The sequence below is a fragment of the Haliotis cracherodii genome, unplaced genomic scaffold (assembly GCF_022045235.1).
Source record: "Haliotis cracherodii isolate W230 unplaced genomic scaffold, xgHalCrac1.p SCAF_3, whole genome shotgun sequence".
Classification (NCBI taxonomy): Eukaryota; Metazoa; Mollusca; class Gastropoda; order Lepetellida; family Haliotidae; genus Haliotis; species Haliotis cracherodii.
In genome coordinates, this window is record NW_027266286.1 from 57,878,281 (window position 1) to 57,893,269 (window position 14,989).

Here is a 14,989-nt window from a genome sequence, read left to right on the forward strand (position 1 = left end):
TACGTATGCATTTACATGACTCTATTTGAAGGACTTCTACGGGTGGGATGTGCTGTGAATTTTAGCATTGTTCTGTACATGAATCGGTGCTTATCTGCAAACTACATTGACAGTGTCGGGCTATCAATTAAGCAATAATATGGCTGGTTCTACGTTCGATTACTCACAATATTTCATTTAATAGCGTGATTGAAAAGAAATAGAAAGTGTCAACAGAATGTACACACACCAACACGGTGCGTATTTATCATTGGAGGGTGCCATTTGTACTTTTCACCGACGGACTGTGAAGTTACATTTCTCATTCCCAGTCCCTACTGAAATAAAAAGATGCGTCGGCCGGGAATCGAACCCGGATCGACTGCTTGGAAGGCAACCATGCTAACCTTTACACCACCGACGCTGTCCATGTGGTGCATAGCCGGAAAAGACAACTTAATGAATTTCTCTGATTGATTGACCACGCCTGGAGGCACGCCTTTAAACGAAATTGCTTACGTCGCAAAATCATTTTTATTAAAAAAAAAATGTTTAAATGTATTCTTGACTTGATATGCGACACGGGTCTGCAATGTACAGTGTAGTGAAAAAAAATAATTCTATTTAAATGCATATGACACTGCAGTTGCATCCATATGGAGCAAATGTATACGTCACTTGAATACTTCCTTCTTTTCAGCTTCTTTCTTGCCTAAGGAGTGAGAAGCTTAGAAACGAGGCGGTGAGTGTGAAGCATCGGTGGTCTAGTGGTAGAATACTCGCCTGCCACGCGGGTGACCCGGGTTCGATTCCCGGTCGATGCACATTGTTTTTGTGCCTCTTGCCAACAAAAGGAATAGACACTCTCAAAAAGCGCGTCTCCAGAAAGCTGTGTTCAATCTGTGACGCAATGCGATTGTTGTCAGTGATGTCACGTTTCTATGACGTCGTGCCATTGTGAGGTCACGAACGGGTCCCAAAATAGTCATTTGCCTGTTGGAATGATAATACGTATGCATTTACATGACTCTATTTGAAGGACTTCTACGGGTGGGATGTGCTGTGAATTTTAGCATTGTTCTGTACATGAATCGGTGCTTATCTGCAAACTACATTGACAGTGTCGGGCTATCAATTAAGCAATAATATGGCTGGTTCTACGTTCGATTACTCACAATATTTCATTTAATAGCGTGATTGAAAAGAAATAGAAAGTGTCAACAGAATGTACACACACCAACACGGTGCGTATTTATCATTGGAGGGTGCCATTTGTACTTTTCACCGACGGACTGTGAAGTTACATTTCTCATTCCCAGTCCCTACTGAAATAAAAAGATGCGTCGGCCGGGAATCGAACCCGGATCGACTGCTTGGAAGGCAACCATGCTAACCTTTACACCACCGACGCTGTCCATGTGGTGCATAGCCGGAAAAGACAACTTAATGAATTTCTCTGATTGATTGACCACGCCTGGAGGCACGCCTTTAAACGAAATTGCTTACGTCGCAAAATCATTTTTATTAAAAAAAAAATGTTTAAATGTATTCTTGACTTGATATGCGACACGGGTCTGCAATGTACAGTGTAGTGAAAAAAAATAATTCTATTTAAATGCATATGACACTGCAGTTGCATCCATATGGAGCAAATGTATACGTCACTTGAATACTTCCTTCTTTTCAGCTTCTTTCTTGCCTAAGGAGTGAGAAGCTTAGAAACGAGGCGGTGAGTGTGAAGCATCGGTGGTCTAGTGGTAGAATACTCGCCTGCCACGCGGGTGACCCGGGTTCGATTCCCGGTCGATGCACATTGTTTTTGTGCCTCTTGCCAACAAAAGGAATAGACACTCTCAAAAAGCGCGTCTCCAGAAAGCTGTGTTCAATCTGTGACGCAATGCGATTGTTGTCAGTGATGTCACGTTTCTATGACGTCGTGCCATTGTGAGGTCACGAACGGGTCCCAAAATAGTCATTTGCCTGTTGGAATGATAATACGTATGCATTTACATGACTCTATTTGAAGGACTTCTACGGGTGGGATGTGCTGTGAATTTTAGCATTGTTCTGTACATGAATCGGTGCTTATCTGCAAACTACATTGACAGTGTCGGGCTATCAATTAAGCAATAATATGGCTGGTTCTACGTTCGATTACTCACAATATTTCATTTAATAGCGTGATTGAAAAGAAATAGAAAGTGTCAACAGAATGTACACACACCAACACGGTGCGTATTTATCATTGGAGGGTGCCATTTGTACTTTTCACCGACGGACTGTGAAGTTACATTTCTCATTCCCAGTCCCTACTGAAATAAAAAGATGCGTCGGCCGGGAATCGAACCCGGATCGACTGCTTGGAAGGCAACCATGCTAACCTTTACACCACCGACGCTGTCCATGTGGTGCATAGCCGGAAAAGACAACTTAATGAATTTCTCTGATTGATTGACCACGCCTGGAGGCACGCCTTTAAACGAAATTGCTTACGTCGCAAAATCATTTTTATTAAAAAAAAAATGTTTAAATGTATTCTTGACTTGATATGCGACACGGGTCTGCAATGTACAGTGTAGTGAAAAAAAATAATTCTATTTAAATGCATATGACACTGCAGTTGCATCCATATGGAGCAAATGTATACGTCACTTGAATACTTCCTTCTTTTCAGCTTCTTTCTTGCCTAAGGAGTGAGAAGCTTAGAAACGAGGCGGTGAGTGTGAAGCATCGGTGGTCTAGTGGTAGAATACTCGCCTGCCACGCGGGTGACCCGGGTTCGATTCCCGGTCGATGCACATTGTTTTTGTGCCTCTTGCCAACAAAAGGAATAGACACTCTCAAAAAGCGCGTCTCCAGAAAGCTGTGTTCAATCTGTGACGCAATGCGATTGTTGTCAGTGATGTCACGTTTCTATGACGTCGTGCCATTGTGAGGTCACGAACGGGTCCCAAAATAGTCATTTGCCTGTTGGAATGATAATACGTATGCATTTACATGACTCTATTTGAAGGACTTCTACGGGTGGGATGTGCTGTGAATTTTAGCATTGTTCTGTACATGAATCGGTGCTTATCTGCAAACTACATTGACAGTGTCGGGCTATCAATTAAGCAATAATATGGCTGGTTCTACGTTCGATTACTCACAATATTTCATTTAATAGCGTGATTGAAAAGAAATAGAAAGTGTCAACAGAATGTACACACACCAACACGGTGCGTATTTATCATTGGAGGGTGCCATTTGTACTTTTCACCGACGGACTGTGAAGTTACATTTCTCATTCCCAGTCCCTACTGAAATAAAAAGATGCGTCGGCCGGGAATCGAACCCGGATCGACTGCTTGGAAGGCAACCATGCTAACCTTTACACCACCGACGCTGTCCATGTGGTGCATAGCCGGAAAAGACAACTTAATGAATTTCTCTGATTGATTGACCACGCCTGGAGGCACGCCTTTAAACGAAATTGCTTACGTCGCAAAATCATTTTTATTAAAAAAAAAATGTTTAAATGTATTCTTGACTTGATATGCGACACGGGTCTGCAATGTACAGTGTAGTGAAAAAAAATAATTCTATTTAAATGCTTATGACACTGCAGTTGCATCCATATGGAGCAAATGTATACGTCACTTGAATACTTCCTTCTTTTCAGCTTCTTTCTTGCCTAAGGAGTGAGAAGCTTAGAAACGAGGCGGTGAGTGTGAAGCATCGGTGGTCTAGTGGTAGAATACTCGCCTGCCACGCGGGTGACCCGGGTTCGATTCCCGGTCGATGCACATTGTTTTTGTGCCTCTTGCCAACAAAAGGAATAGACACTCTCAAAAAGCGCGTCTCCAGAAAGCTGTGTTCAATCTGTGACGCAATGCGATTGTTGTCAGTGATGTCACGTTTCTATGACGTCGTGCCATTGTGAGGTCACGAACGGGTCCCAAAATAGTCATTTGCCTGTTGGAATGATAATACGTATGCATTTACATGACTCTATTTGAAGGACTTCTACGGGTGGGATGTGCTGTGAATTTTAGCATTGTTCTGTACATGAATCGGTGCTTATCTGCAAACTACATTGACAGTGTCGGGCTATCAATTAAGCAATAATATGGCTGGTTCTACGTTCGATTACTCACAATATTTCATTTAATAGCGTGATTGAAAAGAAATAGAAAGTGTCAACAGAATGTACACACACCAACACGGTGCGTATTTATCATTGGAGGGTGCCATTTGTACTTTTCACCGACGGACTGTGAAGTTACATTTCTCATTCCCAGTCCCTACTGAAATAAAAAGATGCGTCGGCCGGGAATCGAACCCGGATCGACTGCTTGGAAGGCAACCATGCTAACCTTTACACCACCGACGCTGTCCATGTGGTGCATAGCCGGAAAAGACAACTTAATGAATTTCTCTGATTGATTGACCACGCCTGGAGGCACGCCTTTAAACGAAATTGCTTACGTCGCAAAATCATTTTTATTAAAAAAAAAATGTTTAAATGTATTCTTGACTTGATATGCGACACGGGTCTGCAATGTACAGTGTAGTGAAAAAAAATAATTCTATTTAAATGCATATGACACTGCAGTTGCATCCATATGGAGCAAATGTATACGTCACTTGAATACTTCCTTCTTTTCAGCTTCTTTCTTGCCTAAGGAGTGAGAAGCTTAGAAACGAGGCGGTGAGTGTGAAGCATCGGTGGTCTAGTGGTAGAATACTCGCCTGCCACGCGGGTGACCCGGGTTCGATTCCCGGTCGATGCACATTGTTTTTGTGCCTCTTGCCAACAAAAGGAATAGACACTCTCAAAAAGCGCGTCTCCAGAAAGCTGTGTTCAATCTGTGACGCAATGCGATTGTTGTCAGTGATGTCACGTTTCTATGACGTCGTGCCATTGTGAGGTCACGAACGGGTCCCAAAATAGTCATTTGCCTGTTGGAATGATAATACGTATGCATTTACATGACTCTATTTGAAGGACTTCTACGGGTGGGATGTGCTGTGAATTTTAGCATTGTTCTGTACATGAATCGGTGCTTATCTGCAAACTACATTGACAGTGTCGGGCTATCAATTAAGCAATAATATGGCTGGTTCTACGTTCGATTACTCACAATATTTCATTTAATAGCGTGATTGAAAAGAAATAGAAAGTGTCAACAGAATGTACACACACCAACACGGTGCGTATTTATCATTGGAGGGTGCCATTTGTACTTTTCACCGACGGACTGTGAAGTTACATTTCTCATTCCCAGTCCCTACTGAAATAAAAAGATGCGTCGGCCGGGAATCGAACCCGGATCGACTGCTTGGAAGGCAACCATGCTAACCTTTACACCACCGACGCTGTCCATGTGGTGCATAGCCGGAAAAGACAACTTAATGAATTTCTCTGATTGATTGACCACGCCTGGAGGCACGCCTTTAAACGAAATTGCTTACGTCGCAAAATCATTTTTATTAAAAAAAAAATGTTTAAATGTATTCTTGACTTGATATGCGACACGGGTCTGCAATGTACAGTGTAGTGAAAAAAAATAATTCTATTTAAATGCATATGACACTGCAGTTGCATCCATATGGAGCAAATGTATACGTCACTTGAATACTTCCTTCTTTTCAGCTTCTTTCTTGCCTAAGGAGTGAGAAGCTTAGAAACGAGGCGGTGAGTGTGAAGCATCGGTGGTCTAGTGGTAGAATACTCGCCTGCCACGCGGGTGACCCGGGTTCGATTCCCGGTCGATGCACATTGTTTTTGTGCCTCTTGCCAACAAAAGGAATAGACACTCTCAAAAAGCGCGTCTCCAGAAAGCTGTGTTCAATCTGTGACGCAATGCGATTGTTGTCAGTGATGTCACGTTTCTATGACGTCGTGCCATTGTGAGGTCACGAACGGGTCCCAAAATAGTCATTTGCCTGTTGGAATGATAATACGTATGCATTTACATGACTCTATTTGAAGGACTTCTACGGGTGGGATGTGCTGTGAATTTTAGCATTGTTCTGTACATGAATCGGTGCTTATCTGCAAACTACATTGACAGTGTCGGGCTATCAATTAAGCAATAATATGGCTGGTTCTACGTTCGATTACTCACAATATTTCATTTAATAGCGTGATTGAAAAGAAATAGAAAGTGTCAACAGAATGTACACACACCAACACGGTGCGTATTTATCATTGGAGGGTGCCATTTGTACTTTTCACCGACGGACTGTGAAGTTACATTTCTCATTCCCAGTCCCTACTGAAATAAAAAGATGCGTCGGCCGGGAATCGAACCCGGATCGACTGCTTGGAAGGCAACCATGCTAACCTTTACACCACCGACGCTGTCCATGTGGTGCATAGCCGGAAAAGACAACTTAATGAATTTCTCTGATTGATTGACCACGCCTGGAGGCACGCCTTTAAACGAAATTGCTTACGTCGCAAAATCATTTTTATTAAAAAAAAAATGTTTAAATGTATTCTTGACTTGATATGCGACACGGGTCTGCAATGTACAGTGTAGTGAAAAAAAATAATTCTATTTAAATGCATATGACACTGCAGTTGCATCCATATGGAGCAAATGTATACGTCACTTGAATACTTCCTTCTTTTCAGCTTCTTTCTTGCCTAAGGAGTGAGAAGCTTAGAAACGAGGCGGTGAGTGTGAAGCATCGGTGGTCTAGTGGTAGAATACTCGCCTGCCACGCGGGTGACCCGGGTTCGATTCCCGGTCGATGCACATTGTTTTTGTGCCTCTTGCCAACAAAAGGAATAGACACTCTCAAAAAGCGCGTCTCCAGAAAGCTGTGTTCAATCTGTGACGCAATGCGATTGTTGTCAGTGATGTCACGTTTCTATGACGTCGTGCCATTGTGAGGTCACGAACGGGTCCCAAAATAGTCATTTGCCTGTTGGAATGATAATACGTATGCATTTACATGACTCTATTTGAAGGACTTCTACGGGTGGGATGTGCTGTGAATTTTAGCATTGTTCTGTACATGAATCGGTGCTTATCTGCAAACTACATTGACAGTGTCGGGCTATCAATTAAGCAATAATATGGCTGGTTCTACGTTCGATTACTCACAATATTTCATTTAATAGCGTGATTGAAAAGAAATAGAAAGTGTCAACAGAATGTACACACACCAACACGGTGCGTATTTATCATTGGAGGGTGCCATTTGTACTTTTCACCGACGGACTGTGAAGTTACATTTCTCATTCCCAGTCCCTACTGAAATAAAAAGATGCGTCGGCCGGGAATCGAACCCGGATCGACTGCTTGGAAGGCAACCATGCTAACCTTTACACCACCGACGCTGTCCATGTGGTGCATAGCCGGAAAAGACAACTTAATGAATTTCTCTGATTGATTGACCACGCCTGGAGGCACGCCTTTAAACGAAATTGCTTACGTCGCAAAATCATTTTTATTAAAAAAAAAATGTTTAAATGTATTCTTGACTTGATATGCGACACGGGTCTGCAATGTACAGTGTAGTGAAAAAAAATAATTCTATTTAAATGCATATGACACTGCAGTTGCATCCATATGGAGCAAATGTATACGTCACTTGAATACTTCCTTCTTTTCAGCTTCTTTCTTGCCTAAGGAGTGAGAAGCTTAGAAACGAGGCGGTGAGTGTGAAGCATCGGTGGTCTAGTGGTAGAATACTCGCCTGCCACGCGGGTGACCCGGGTTCGATTCCCGGTCGATGCACATTGTTTTTGTGCCTCTTGCCAACAAAAGGAATAGACACTCTCAAAAAGCGCGTCTCCAGAAAGCTGTGTTCAATCTGTGACGCAATGCGATTGTTGTCAGTGATGTCACGTTTCTATGACGTCGTGCCATTGTGAGGTCACGAACGGGTCCCAAAATAGTCATTTGCCTGTTGGAATGATAATACGTATGCATTTACATGACTCTATTTGAAGGACTTCTACGGGTGGGATGTGCTGTGAATTTTAGCATTGTTCTGTACATGAATCGGTGCTTATCTGCAAACTACATTGACAGTGTCGGGCTATCAATTAAGCAATAATATGGCTGGTTCTACGTTCGATTACTCACAATATTTCATTTAATAGCGTGATTGAAAAGAAATAGAAAGTGTCAACAGAATGTACACACACCAACACGGTGCGTATTTATCATTGGAGGGTGCCATTTGTACTTTTCACCGACGGACTGTGAAGTTACATTTCTCATTCCCAGTCCCTACTGAAATAAAAAGATGCGTCGGCCGGGAATCGAACCCGGATCGACTGCTTGGAAGGCAACCATGCTAACCTTTACACCACCGACGCTGTCCATGTGGTGCATAGCCGGAAAAGACAACTTAATGAATTTCTCTGATTGATTGACCACGCCTGGAGGCACGCCTTTAAACGAAATTGCTTACGTCGCAAAATCATTTTTATTAAAAAAAAAATGTTTAAATGTATTCTTGACTTGATATGCGACACGGGTCTGCAATGTACAGTGTAGTGAAAAAAAATAATTCTATTTAAATGCATATGACACTGCAGTTGCATCCATATGGAGCAAATGTATACGTCACTTGAATACTTCCTTCTTTTCAGCTTCTTTCTTGCCTAAGGAGTGAGAAGCTTAGAAACGAGGCGGTGAGTGTGAAGCATCGGTGGTCTAGTGGTAGAATACTCGCCTGCCACGCGGGTGACCCGGGTTCGATTCCCGGTCGATGCACATTGTTTTTGTGCCTCTTGCCAACAAAAGGAATAGACACTCTCAAAAAGCGCGTCTCCAGAAAGCTGTGTTCAATCTGTGACGCAATGCGATTGTTGTCAGTGATGTCACGTTTCTATGACGTCGTGCCATTGTGAGGTCACGAACGGGTCCCAAAATAGTCATTTGCCTGTTGGAATGATAATACGTATGCATTTACATGACTCTATTTGAAGGACTTCTACGGGTGGGATGTGCTGTGAATTTTAGCATTGTTCTGTACATGAATCGGTGCTTATCTGCAAACTACATTGACAGTGTCGGGCTATCAATTAAGCAATAATATGGCTGGTTCTACGTTCGATTACTCACAATATTTCATTTAATAGCGTGATTGAAAAGAAATAGAAAGTGTCAACAGAATGTACACACACCAACACGGTGCGTATTTATCATTGGAGGGTGCCATTTGTACTTTTCACCGACGGACTGTGAAGTTACATTTCTCATTCCCAGTCCCTACTGAAATAAAAAGATGCGTCGGCCGGGAATCGAACCCGGATCGACTGCTTGGAAGGCAACCATGCTAACCTTTACACCACCGACGCTGTCCATGTGGTGCATAGCCGGAAAAGACAACTTAATGAATTTCTCTGATTGATTGACCACGCCTGGAGGCACGCCTTTAAACGAAATTGCTTACGTCGCAAAATCATTTTTATTAAAAAAAAAATGTTTAAATGTATTCTTGACTTGATATGCGACACGGGTCTGCAATGTACAGTGTAGTGAAAAAAAATAATTCTATTTAAATGCATATGACACTGCAGTTGCATCCATATGGAGCAAATGTATACGTCACTTGAATACTTCCTTCTTTTCAGCTTCTTTCTTGCCTAAGGAGTGAGAAGCTTAGAAACGAGGCGGTGAGTGTGAAGCATCGGTGGTCTAGTGGTAGAATACTCGCCTGCCACGCGGGTGACCCGGGTTTCGATTCCCGGTCGATGCACATTGTTTTTGTGCCTCTTGCCAACAAAAGGAATAGACACTCTCAAAAAGCGCGTCTCCAGAAAGCTGTGTTCAATCTGTGACGCAATGCGATTGTTGTCAGTGATGTCACGTTTCTATGACGTCGTGCCATTGTGAGGTCACGAACGGGTCCCAAAATAGTCATTTGCCTGTTGGAATGATAATACGTATGCATTTACATGACTCTATTTGAAGGACTTCTACGGGTGGGATGTGCTGTGAATTTTAGCATTGTTCTGTACATGAATCGGTGCTTATCTGCAAACTACATTGACAGTGTCGGGCTATCAATTAAGCAATAATATGGCTGGTTCTACGTTCGATTACTCACAATATTTCATTTAATAGCGTGATTGAAAAGAAATAGAAAGTGTCAACAGAATGTACACACACCAACACGGTGCGTATTTATCATTGGAGGGTGCCATTTGTACTTTTCACCGACGGACTGTGAAGTTACATTTCTCATTCCCAGTCCCTACTGAAATAAAAAGATGCGTCGGCCGGGAATCGAACCCGGATCGACTGCTTGGAAGGCAACCATGCTAACCTTTACACCACCGACGCTGTCCATGTGGTGCATAGCCGGAAAAGACAACTTAATGAATTTCTCTGATTGATTGACCACGCCTGGAGGCACGCCTTTAAACGAAATTGCTTACGTCGCAAAATCATTTTTATTAAAAAAAAAATGTTTAAATGTATTCTTGACTTGATATGCGACACGGGTCTGCAATGTACAGTGTAGTGAAAAAAAATAATTCTATTTAAATGCATATGACACTGCAGTTGCATCCATATGGAGCAAATGTATACGTCACTTGAATACTTCCTTCTTTTCAGCTTCTTTCTTGCCTAAGGAGTGAGAAGCTTAGAAACGAGGCGGTGAGTGTGAAGCATCGGTGGTCTAGTGGTAGAATACTCGCCTGCCACGCGGGTGACCCGGGTTCGATTCCCGGTCGATGCACATTGTTTTTGTGCCTCTTGCCAACAAAAGGAATAGACACTCTCAAAAAGCGCGTCTCCAGAAAGCTGTGTTCAATCTGTGACGCAATGCGATTGTTGTCAGTGATGTCACGTTTCTATGACGTCGTGCCATTGTGAGGTCACGAACGGGTCCCAAAATAGTCATTTGCCTGTTGGAATGATAATACGTATGCATTTACATGACTCTATTTGAAGGACTTCTACGGGTGGGATGTGCTGTGAATTTTAGCATTGTTCTGTACATGAATCGGTGCTTATCTGCAAACTACATTGACAGTGTCGGGCTATCAATTAAGCAATAATATGGCTGGTTCTACGTTCGATTACTCACAATATTTCATTTAATAGCGTGATTGAAAAGAAATAGAAAGTGTCAACAGAATGTACACACACCAACACGGTGCGTATTTATCATTGGAGGGTGCCATTTGTACTTTTCACCGACGGACTGTGAAGTTACATTTCTCATTCCCAGTCCCTACTGAAATAAAAAGATGCGTCGGCCGGGAATCGAACCCGGATCGACTGCTTGGAAGGCAACCATGCTAACCTTTACACCACCGACGCTGTCCATGTGGTGCATAGCCGGAAAAGACAACTTAATGAATTTCTCTGATTGATTGACCACGCCTGGAGGCACGCCTTTAAACGAAATTGCTTACGTCGCAAAATCATTTTTATTAAAAAAAAATGTTTAAATGTATTCTTGACTTGATATGCGACACGGGTCTGCAATGTACAGTGTAGTGAAAAAAAATAATTCTATTTAAATGCATATGACACTGCAGTTGCATCCATATGGAGCAAATGTATACGTCACTTGAATACTTCCTTCTTTTCAGCTTCTTTCTTGCCTAAGGAGTGAGAAGCTTAGAAACGAGGCGGTGAGTGTGAAGCATCGGTGGTCTAGTGGTAGAATACTCGCCTGCCACGCGGGTGACCCGGGTTCGATTCCCGGTCGATGCACATTGTTTTTGTGCCTCTTGCCAACAAAAGGAATAGACACTCTCAAAAAGCGCGTCTCCAGAAAGCTGTGTTCAATCTGTGACGCAATGCGATTGTTGTCAGTGATGTCACGTTTCTATGACGTCGTGCCATTGTGAGGTCACGAACGGGTCCCAAAATAGTCATTTGCCTGTTGGAATGATAATACGTATGCATTTACATGACTCTATTTGAAGGACTTCTACGGGTGGGATGTGCTGTGAATTTTAGCATTGTTCTGTACATGAATCGGTGCTTATCTGCAAACTACATTGACAGTGTCGGGCTATCAATTAAGCAATAATATGGCTGGTTCTACGTTCGATTACTCACAATATTTCATTTAATAGCGTGATTGAAAAGAAATAGAAAGTGTCAACAGAATGTACACACACCAACACGGTGCGTATTTATCATTGGAGGGTGCCATTTGTACTTTTCACCGACGGACTGTGAAGTTACATTTCTCATTCCCAGTCCCTACTGAAATAAAAAGATGCGTCGGCCGGGAATCGAACCCGGATCGACTGCTTGGAAGGCAACCATGCTAACCTTTACACCACCGACGCTGTCCATGTGGTGCATAGCCGGAAAAGACAACTTAATGAATTTCTCTGATTGATTGACCACGCCTGGAGGCACGCCTTTAAACGAAATTGCTTACGTCGCAAAATCATTTTTATTAAAAAAAAAATGTTTAAATGTATTCTTGACTTGATATGCGACACGGGTCTGCAATGTACAGTGTAGTGAAAAAAAAATAATTCTATTTAAATGCATATGACACTGCAGTTGCATCCATATGGAGCAAATGTATACGTCACTTGAATACTTCCTTCTTTTCAGCTTCTTTCTTGCCTAAGGAGTGAGAAGCTTAGAAACGAGGCGGTGAGTGTGAAGCATCGGTGGTCTAGTGGTAGAATACTCGCCTGCCACGCGGGTGACCCGGGTTCGATTCCCGGTCGATGCACATTGTTTTTGTGCCTCTTGCCAACAAAAGGAATAGACACTCTCAAAAAGCGCGTCTCCAGAAAGCTGTGTTCAATCTGTGACGCAATGCGATTGTTGTCAGTGATGTCACGTTTCTATGACGTCGTGCCATTGTGAGGTCACGAACGGGTCCCAAAATAGTCATTTGCCTGTTGGAATGATAATACGTATGCATTTACATGACTCTATTTGAAGGACTTCTACGGGTGGGATGTGCTGTGAATTTTAGCATTGTTCTGTACATGAATCGGTGCTTATCTGCAAACTACATTGACAGTGTCGGGCTATCAATTAAGCAATAATATGGCTGGTTCTACGTTCGATTACTCACAATATTTCATTTAATAGCGTGATTGAAAAGAAATAGAAAGTGTCAACAGAATGTACACACACCAACACGGTGCGTATTTATCATTGGAGGGTGCCATTTGTACTTTTCACCGACGGACTGTGAAGTTACATTCTCATTCCCAGTCCCTACTGAAATAAAAAGATGCGTCGGCCGGGAATCGAACCCGGATCGACTGCTTGGAAGGCAACCATGCTAACCTTTACACCACCGACGCTGTCCATGTGGTGCATAGCCGGAAAAGACAACTTAATGAATTTCTCTGATTGATTGACCACGCCTGGAGGCACGCCTTTAAACGAAATTGCTTACGTCGCAAAATCATTTTTATTAAAAAAAAAATGTTTAAATGTATTCTTGACTTGATATGCGACACGGGTCTGCAATGTACAGTGTAGTGAAAAAAAATAATTCTATTTAAATGCATATGACACTGCAGTTGCATCCATATGGAGCAAATGTATACGTCACTTGAATACTTCCTTCTTTTCAGCTTCTTTCTTGCCTAAGGAGTGAGAAGCTTAGAAACGAGGCGGTGAGTGTGAAGCATCGGTGGTCTAGTGGTAGAATACTCGCCTGCCACGCGGGTGACCCGGGTTCGATTCCCGGTCGATGCACATTGTTTTTGTGCCTCTTGCCAACAAAAGGAATAGACACTCTCAAAAAGCGCGTCTCCAGAAAGCTGTGTTCAATCTGTGACGCAATGCGATTGTTGTCAGTGATGTCACGTTTCTATGACGTCGTGCCATTGTGAGGTCACGAACGGGTCCCAAAATAGTCATTTGCCTGTTGGAATGATAATACGTATGCATTTACATGACTCTATTTGAAGGACTTCTACGGGTGGGATGTGCTGTGAATTTTAGCATTGTTCTGTACATGAATCGGTGCTTATCTGCAAACTACATTGACAGTGTCGGGCTATCAATTAAGCAATAATATGGCTGGTTCTACGTTCGATTACTCACAATATTTCATTTAATAGCGTGATTGAAAAGAAATAGAAAGTGTCAACAGAATGTACACACACCAACACGGTGCGTATTTATCATTGGAGGGTGCCATTTGTACTTTTCACCGACGGACTGTGAAGTTACATTTCTCATTCCCAGTCCCTACTGAAATAAAAAGATGCGTCGGCCGGGAATCGAACCCGGATCGACTGCTTGGAAGGCAACCATGCTAACCTTTACACCACCGACGCTGTCCATGTGGTGCATAGCCGGAAAAGACAACTTAATGAATTTCTCTGATTGATTGACCACGCCTGGAGGCACGCCTTTAAACGAAATTGCTTACGTCGCAAAATCATTTTTATTAAAAAAAAAATGTTTAAATGTATTCTTGACTTGATATGCGACACGGGTCTGCAATGTACAGTGTAGTGAAAAAAAATAATTCTATTTAAATGCATATGACACTGCAGTTGCATCCATATGGAGCAAATGTATACGTCACTTGAATACTTCCTTCTTTTCAGCTTCTTTCTTGCCTAAGGAGTGAGAAGCTTAGAAACGAGGCGGTGAGTGTGAAGCATCGGTGGTCTAGTGGTAGAATACTCGCCTGCCACGCGGGTGACCCGGGTTCGATTCCCGGTCGATGCACATTGTTTTTGTGCCTCTTGCCAACAAAAGGAATAGACACTCTCAAAAAGCGCGTCTCCAGAAAGCTGTGTTCAATCTGTGACGCAATGCGATTGTTGTCAGTGATGTCACGTTTCTATGACGTCGTGCCATTGTGAGGTCACGAACGGGTCCCAAAATAGTCATTTGCCTGTTGGAATGATAATACGTATGCATTTACATGACTCTATTTGAAGGACTTCTACGGGTGGGATGTGCTGTGAATTTTAGCATTGTTCTGTACATGAATCGGTGCTTATCTGCAAACTACATTGACAGTGTCGGGCTATCAATTAAGCAATAATATGGCTGGTTCTACGTTCGATTACTCACAATATTTCATTTAATAG

The 14,989-nt window shown here is 42.6% G+C and overlaps 30 non-coding genes across 30 annotated transcripts; 15 read left to right on the forward strand and 15 right to left on the reverse strand.

Moving 5' to 3' along the window:
• Positions 1–331: 331 nt before the first annotated feature.
• Trnag-ucc (transfer RNA glycine (anticodon UCC)) lies at positions 332–403 on the reverse strand. Its single transcript has one exon. It is a non-coding gene; the product is annotated as a tRNA-Gly (tRNA).
• Positions 404–732: 329 nt separating this feature from the next.
• On the forward strand, positions 733–803 carry Trnag-gcc (transfer RNA glycine (anticodon GCC)). The gene has a single exon. It is a non-coding gene; the product is annotated as a tRNA-Gly (tRNA).
• Positions 804–1,318: 515 nt separating this feature from the next.
• Positions 1,319–1,390, reverse strand: Trnag-ucc (transfer RNA glycine (anticodon UCC)). Its single transcript has one exon. It is a non-coding gene; the product is annotated as a tRNA-Gly (tRNA).
• Positions 1,391–1,719: 329 nt separating this feature from the next.
• On the forward strand, positions 1,720–1,790 carry Trnag-gcc (transfer RNA glycine (anticodon GCC)). The gene has a single exon. It is a non-coding gene; the product is annotated as a tRNA-Gly (tRNA).
• A 515-nt stretch (positions 1,791–2,305) lies between these two features.
• On the reverse strand, positions 2,306–2,377 carry Trnag-ucc (transfer RNA glycine (anticodon UCC)). The gene has a single exon. It is a non-coding gene; the product is annotated as a tRNA-Gly (tRNA).
• A 329-nt stretch (positions 2,378–2,706) lies between these two features.
• Trnag-gcc (transfer RNA glycine (anticodon GCC)) lies at positions 2,707–2,777 on the forward strand. The gene has a single exon. It is a non-coding gene; the product is annotated as a tRNA-Gly (tRNA).
• Positions 2,778–3,292: 515 nt separating this feature from the next.
• Trnag-ucc (transfer RNA glycine (anticodon UCC)) lies at positions 3,293–3,364 on the reverse strand. Its single transcript has one exon. It is a non-coding gene; the product is annotated as a tRNA-Gly (tRNA).
• A 329-nt stretch (positions 3,365–3,693) lies between these two features.
• On the forward strand, positions 3,694–3,764 carry Trnag-gcc (transfer RNA glycine (anticodon GCC)). Its single transcript has one exon. It is a non-coding gene; the product is annotated as a tRNA-Gly (tRNA).
• A 515-nt stretch (positions 3,765–4,279) lies between these two features.
• Trnag-ucc (transfer RNA glycine (anticodon UCC)) lies at positions 4,280–4,351 on the reverse strand. Its single transcript has one exon. It is a non-coding gene; the product is annotated as a tRNA-Gly (tRNA).
• A 329-nt stretch (positions 4,352–4,680) lies between these two features.
• Positions 4,681–4,751, forward strand: Trnag-gcc (transfer RNA glycine (anticodon GCC)). Its single transcript has one exon. It is a non-coding gene; the product is annotated as a tRNA-Gly (tRNA).
• Positions 4,752–5,266: 515 nt separating this feature from the next.
• On the reverse strand, positions 5,267–5,338 carry Trnag-ucc (transfer RNA glycine (anticodon UCC)). Its single transcript has one exon. It is a non-coding gene; the product is annotated as a tRNA-Gly (tRNA).
• Positions 5,339–5,667: 329 nt separating this feature from the next.
• Trnag-gcc (transfer RNA glycine (anticodon GCC)) lies at positions 5,668–5,738 on the forward strand. Its single transcript has one exon. It is a non-coding gene; the product is annotated as a tRNA-Gly (tRNA).
• Positions 5,739–6,253: 515 nt separating this feature from the next.
• On the reverse strand, positions 6,254–6,325 carry Trnag-ucc (transfer RNA glycine (anticodon UCC)). The gene has a single exon. It is a non-coding gene; the product is annotated as a tRNA-Gly (tRNA).
• Positions 6,326–6,654: 329 nt separating this feature from the next.
• Positions 6,655–6,725, forward strand: Trnag-gcc (transfer RNA glycine (anticodon GCC)). The gene has a single exon. It is a non-coding gene; the product is annotated as a tRNA-Gly (tRNA).
• A 515-nt stretch (positions 6,726–7,240) lies between these two features.
• On the reverse strand, positions 7,241–7,312 carry Trnag-ucc (transfer RNA glycine (anticodon UCC)). Its single transcript has one exon. It is a non-coding gene; the product is annotated as a tRNA-Gly (tRNA).
• Positions 7,313–7,641: 329 nt separating this feature from the next.
• Positions 7,642–7,712, forward strand: Trnag-gcc (transfer RNA glycine (anticodon GCC)). Its single transcript has one exon. It is a non-coding gene; the product is annotated as a tRNA-Gly (tRNA).
• Positions 7,713–8,227: 515 nt separating this feature from the next.
• Trnag-ucc (transfer RNA glycine (anticodon UCC)) lies at positions 8,228–8,299 on the reverse strand. The gene has a single exon. It is a non-coding gene; the product is annotated as a tRNA-Gly (tRNA).
• A 329-nt stretch (positions 8,300–8,628) lies between these two features.
• Positions 8,629–8,699, forward strand: Trnag-gcc (transfer RNA glycine (anticodon GCC)). The gene has a single exon. It is a non-coding gene; the product is annotated as a tRNA-Gly (tRNA).
• A 515-nt stretch (positions 8,700–9,214) lies between these two features.
• On the reverse strand, positions 9,215–9,286 carry Trnag-ucc (transfer RNA glycine (anticodon UCC)). Its single transcript has one exon. It is a non-coding gene; the product is annotated as a tRNA-Gly (tRNA).
• A 329-nt stretch (positions 9,287–9,615) lies between these two features.
• On the forward strand, positions 9,616–9,687 carry Trnag-gcc (transfer RNA glycine (anticodon GCC)). Its single transcript has one exon. It is a non-coding gene; the product is annotated as a tRNA-Gly (tRNA).
• A 515-nt stretch (positions 9,688–10,202) lies between these two features.
• Positions 10,203–10,274, reverse strand: Trnag-ucc (transfer RNA glycine (anticodon UCC)). The gene has a single exon. It is a non-coding gene; the product is annotated as a tRNA-Gly (tRNA).
• A 329-nt stretch (positions 10,275–10,603) lies between these two features.
• On the forward strand, positions 10,604–10,674 carry Trnag-gcc (transfer RNA glycine (anticodon GCC)). Its single transcript has one exon. It is a non-coding gene; the product is annotated as a tRNA-Gly (tRNA).
• A 515-nt stretch (positions 10,675–11,189) lies between these two features.
• On the reverse strand, positions 11,190–11,261 carry Trnag-ucc (transfer RNA glycine (anticodon UCC)). The gene has a single exon. It is a non-coding gene; the product is annotated as a tRNA-Gly (tRNA).
• A 328-nt stretch (positions 11,262–11,589) lies between these two features.
• Trnag-gcc (transfer RNA glycine (anticodon GCC)) lies at positions 11,590–11,660 on the forward strand. The gene has a single exon. It is a non-coding gene; the product is annotated as a tRNA-Gly (tRNA).
• Positions 11,661–12,175: 515 nt separating this feature from the next.
• On the reverse strand, positions 12,176–12,247 carry Trnag-ucc (transfer RNA glycine (anticodon UCC)). Its single transcript has one exon. It is a non-coding gene; the product is annotated as a tRNA-Gly (tRNA).
• A 330-nt stretch (positions 12,248–12,577) lies between these two features.
• Trnag-gcc (transfer RNA glycine (anticodon GCC)) lies at positions 12,578–12,648 on the forward strand. Its single transcript has one exon. It is a non-coding gene; the product is annotated as a tRNA-Gly (tRNA).
• A 514-nt stretch (positions 12,649–13,162) lies between these two features.
• Positions 13,163–13,234, reverse strand: Trnag-ucc (transfer RNA glycine (anticodon UCC)). Its single transcript has one exon. It is a non-coding gene; the product is annotated as a tRNA-Gly (tRNA).
• Positions 13,235–13,563: 329 nt separating this feature from the next.
• Positions 13,564–13,634, forward strand: Trnag-gcc (transfer RNA glycine (anticodon GCC)). Its single transcript has one exon. It is a non-coding gene; the product is annotated as a tRNA-Gly (tRNA).
• A 515-nt stretch (positions 13,635–14,149) lies between these two features.
• On the reverse strand, positions 14,150–14,221 carry Trnag-ucc (transfer RNA glycine (anticodon UCC)). The gene has a single exon. It is a non-coding gene; the product is annotated as a tRNA-Gly (tRNA).
• A 329-nt stretch (positions 14,222–14,550) lies between these two features.
• On the forward strand, positions 14,551–14,621 carry Trnag-gcc (transfer RNA glycine (anticodon GCC)). Its single transcript has one exon. It is a non-coding gene; the product is annotated as a tRNA-Gly (tRNA).
• Positions 14,622–14,989: the final 368 nt, after the last annotated feature.